The following is a 4,676-nucleotide window of genomic DNA, read 5'->3' on the forward strand; positions in this document are numbered from 1 at the left end:
GCTGTGGATTTTTCTGGAATGAGCAGTGTAGCTAGTTCTCGCGCCTTTGAACGTGTTAAGGCTTGCACAACTCTGTCTCCGAAAAGGATGCCCCTCTTTCGCAGTAGCATGTCCGATTTGTTGGAAAACAAATACGGATAGCACTTAGGAAGCTTTCCTGAAACGGCAGCCTGGGTTGTTAACTCGCCGAAAGGGCCCTCGATGACCACGTTCGCGATCGGCAAGCACACACTCTGTTCCTCAACTACCTGGCGGATCCATGCACACTGTCCTGTATAGTCGGAAGGCGACACATACGCCGGATGGACAACATCCATCGTTGCGGCCGAATCGCGCAGTACCTTGCAAGGCTTCCCGTTGACTACTAGGTCATGCAGGTAGGGTTCCAAAAGCTGCATATTTTCATCGCAGTCACTGACATACGAGAAAGCAATCTTTTCTTTCCGGCAGTTGACGGCAATGTGACCCTGCTCATTACACCTAAAGCATGTGAGCGGCTTCCTAGCTCCAAGCTTGTTCTTTGTGTTCTGCGCGTTGGTCACTTCCCCACTTTTCTCACTGCCGTCCTTTCTAGGGCGTTTGCCTGAAGAAGCCTTCCTTTCTTCGTTTGAAAATCTAGCAAAGTGCCTTTTTTGACGGTTACTCAACTTGGGATTGCGGGGCCTATCCACTACTGGGTTGCTGAATTGTCGGCGCGAAGCATACTCCTCAATAAGTTCGGCAGCTTCACTTGCCGACTTAATGTCGCCTCGGTCCTGTAACCAATTTCTTTCTTTTTCTGGGAGGCAGTTATAAAACTGCTCCAAAAGAATTCGCTCGACTACAGCGTTCCTATCACTGTAGGAATCAGTGCTCTTTAGCCACTCGCCCAAATTGACTCTTAAATTATACAGGAATTCAGGGTAACTCTCGTCCCTGGACTTAGTAGCGTTCCGAAAACGTTGTCTGAACGCCTCGGCGCTAAGCCTATACTTTCTCAGAAGGCAAGCTTTGACCTTCTCGTAGTTGTCCGCGTCCTCCTTGCTTAGCCGCGCGACAACCTCCGCTGCCTCGCAGGGCAGAACCGTCAATAATCTCTGAGACCAAGTGTCTCGCTGGAAGGACAGTTTTTCGCAGGTTCGCTCAAAGTTAGCCAGATACAGACCGATATCCCCTGATATCACATATGGCTGCATGTACTTTGACATCTTGAAATCTGCCTCCTTGTTGAGAAGAGGCACCGCTAGCTGGGGACAATTGCCCGACCTCTTGCTCAACTCTAGTTCTAATTTCCGGAGCTCAATTTCTAGCTCCAGCTTTTTTGCTTCTTTCAATTTCACGCTTCTTTTCCTCTTTTTCCCGCTCTTTCTGCTGTCTGAGCTGTTCCTTTTTTTGACCGATGAGGTTCCATGCTTCACTGAGCTCCTCATCATCGGTTCCCAGATCAGTGATTGCCTTTATAATCAAGGGTTTTCGTGCCAAACCACTTGTATCAATTCCCAATTCCTCACACAATAGCAACAGGTCCGGTTTCTGCAGCTTTTGTAGGTCCATGATCGCTCCGAGTGTCGGCTACTTCTAAAACAACAGTGCAAACTACCAAACCTAAAGGCGTTTCAACACTTTTTACCAGTTATAAAATCTAACCCTGTTCTAGAACCTGGTCCACATCAGAAGAAAAGCCAAGCACTCACCCACACATGCGATCGATGTTCCGAGCTGCTCTCTTGTTGGCCGATTGTTGCTCCTGCTTGTTGCTTGAGATGCCACCTCCGATCACCAGATGTTGTGGCTTGTAGATTCTGATCCACCTCGAATCACCAGATGTTGTAGCTTGTAGATCCAGATCCCAACGCTGGTCACCAGTTGTCGTGACGCTGGGGCTAAGTCGACCCGGCCTTCACTTGGTAGCGTGCAGAGGCTCTGGGTTGAAGAAGGATTGAATCTTCGAAGTTGGTGAAATATGTACAAGCAGGTTTAATGGCACTTTGAGAAAACTTATTTACATGATTATTTACATGAAAAAGAAGGGTACATCAGTAAAAAGGCAAGCGTTAAGAATTCATAGCGAGAAGCGACTGAATGAGCCGTTTACCCAGGGCTCAGAGCGACATTTCGTGCTCTGCAGCGTCCTTAAAACCCCCTATGTCCAGCCCCTCTCTGAAGATGCTGACCAACCAAATCCAGGGCACGCCCCTCAGATATCGGCATCCAATCGAACACATCACTGCACTGATGGTCTGAAGCGCTGACTGGCCCGGCATTGTTTCGTTGAGCCTGGTCACTTGTTGGCGGGAAAAGCTTGGGAACGGCGAGGAGGTACATTTCTATTCTTCAGCCAAGAATCGATAGGCTGGTTCCGGCAAGTGGATTTACTTCTCAGAAACCCAAGTGCACGTGCGCGCCGCATACGCTTCCAGCATTGTCCCTTTCCGGCAATTGCAAATCTTTCCTGCATTCCCAGGAAATCCTTCAAATGGCCGTAATCACCTTGCTCCTTTCTTGTCCTGCACGTCAGCGGACGTGTCACTCTGTGGTCTCCTTCGGACAGTAGGCATTCCTCACTGGACGATGGCGCTTCTCGACTGGAAGGGTGAACAAAAGAAAGAAAGCACTTCCGGCTATTTCCCGCAGGGGGACATTTCTTTGTGTTTTTCTAGACGCTCTCTTGACAGGGTCAATTTGGCATTTGCAGGGTGTCCACAAAGCAAAACAGGCTTACAAAACAGGATTCCTGGAAACAGGCTCACTTAGAGCCATTGTACCAACACCACATATCCACAGCACTTATCCATGCCCACAGGCGAACAATAGAGCGCGCAAGTGTGGATGATGCACGGTCGTAACAGTGCCAGCACCATAAGGTTATATCATCGGCATACGCAAGCACCCGTATAGAAGGGATGGCCTCTAGGGCTCGAATAAGTGGAATGAAGGCCACATTAAATAAAGTAGGGGCGAGAACGGAGCCCTGGGGCACTTTTCTGTTTGAGGGGAAGTGACCAAAGGGCTTTCCATGGACACGCACACTGAATGTTCTATTTGTTAGAAAGGCGTGAATGGCGAGGAGAAACCTGTGAGGAAGACCAAGAGTTTGTAGGGAGGCAAGAATGGCTGAGTGAAGGATGTTATCATATGCCTTTGTTATATCTGTAGCGATCACAGTTCTAACTAGATGACTGTGCGGAGAGTGGTGAAGCACGTCAGCAGCCAAAGTAGCAAGACCGTCCTCCGTTCCTATTTGCGGGCGGAAGCCAATTTGGGATTCTGGATAACAATCATGGGATTCCAACCACAACGATAAGCGAGTGGCGAGAATGTTTTCGTAAAGCTTGCAGATTGTTGGCGTCAGGGAAATTGGACGAAGGGCCGAGAGAGATACTGGAGGAGGACTTGACATCGGTATTGGAACAACAATAGAATGCTTCCACTCGTCCGGCATGACACCAGAATGCCACACGTCATTGAATGCATCAAGCAGGGCCTGCAAAGCAGTCCCTTCCAAGTTGCGGAATAAGGAGGTAGGTATTCCGTCGTGGCCGGGAGCAGAGTTAGATTTGAGGCGTTCAATGGAGGCCAGCAGCTCTGCCATGGTTAGGTCAGAAGTAATCGCATCGGGGGGTTCGGTAACCGGTAAGCAAGGTGGAGAAGTTGAGGTGGAATCATAGTGGGGAAAAAACTGTCTGGCCGCCTGTTTTGCAAATGTGTCCTCATCTATATTCATAGCAAGGCGAATGCTCTCTGTGTAATCAGAAACTTGAGAAGAGCGCTCCATGGCGTGAAACACTCTCCAAAGTTGTCGATTACTCTGCTTGGAGGACAGGCGCTCACACCATGAAGCCCAACGTTGCCTTCCTAGACGCTTTGCATACCTCCTCGCACGCGCGGTAGCCCGGTGAAGAGCGGGGATAGCCGATGGGTCATCGGGGTTACGAGCAGCATAATGATCTGCCTGGCGACGCAGAGCCCAAAGATTCAGGAGGTGGATGTCCGGGTTTGGCTCGTCTTCATTCACAGTGGTGGTAATCGTGTGGGACGCAAGAACAGCAGAGAGAGTAGACAATGCTGATGATGGGGTGAAATCAGACAAGCGATTGTCTGCGCGTACAGAGTCCCAAGATGTTATTCGTACGCTACGGCGTATTTTACGTATCCGCGAAGGAGTGAGAGAGATAAAGATAGGACTGTGATCACTACCCCAGGTATCTGGTTCAACAGCCCAACGAGGGCTACCAGGGCCTAACCACCAAGTCAAATCAGGTGAATAAGGCCCACCTCGTGGACGGGTAGATGTATGCGGGTGGTTTAAAAGGAGAAAAGAATTATCTGAAAAGCTTCCTTGGATATGTGCACCCCTGGGAGAATCCGATGGGTAACCCCACGAGGTGTGTGCGCCATTGAAGTCTCCACCGACTAGAATAGAGATACCCGAGTAGGTAGAACGCAGAAAACGAACCCATCCAAGATTAGGAGATGCGGAACCAGGACGGCCATAAAAGGAAACTAGTATAAGTGGCGTGCGTACAGGCTTAACTAGGAGTGCTACCACCTCTTGGCGTATGTTACACCAGCGTGAAAGGTCGATCGGTGTGTGGGGAACTGAAGTGTGAATATAAATTGCAGATTTACCTGGGCTGTGGGAAGAGGTGATGCAACGGCGATCAGGAATGGAAGGTGAATGGTAAGCGCAGAATCCT

Source organism: Amblyomma maculatum, chromosome 4 (genome assembly GCF_055883805.1).
Source record: "Amblyomma maculatum isolate TAMU_Amacu chromosome 4, ASM5588380v1, whole genome shotgun sequence".
In the NCBI taxonomy this organism is placed as follows: domain Eukaryota; kingdom Metazoa; phylum Arthropoda; class Arachnida; order Ixodida; family Ixodidae; genus Amblyomma; species Amblyomma maculatum.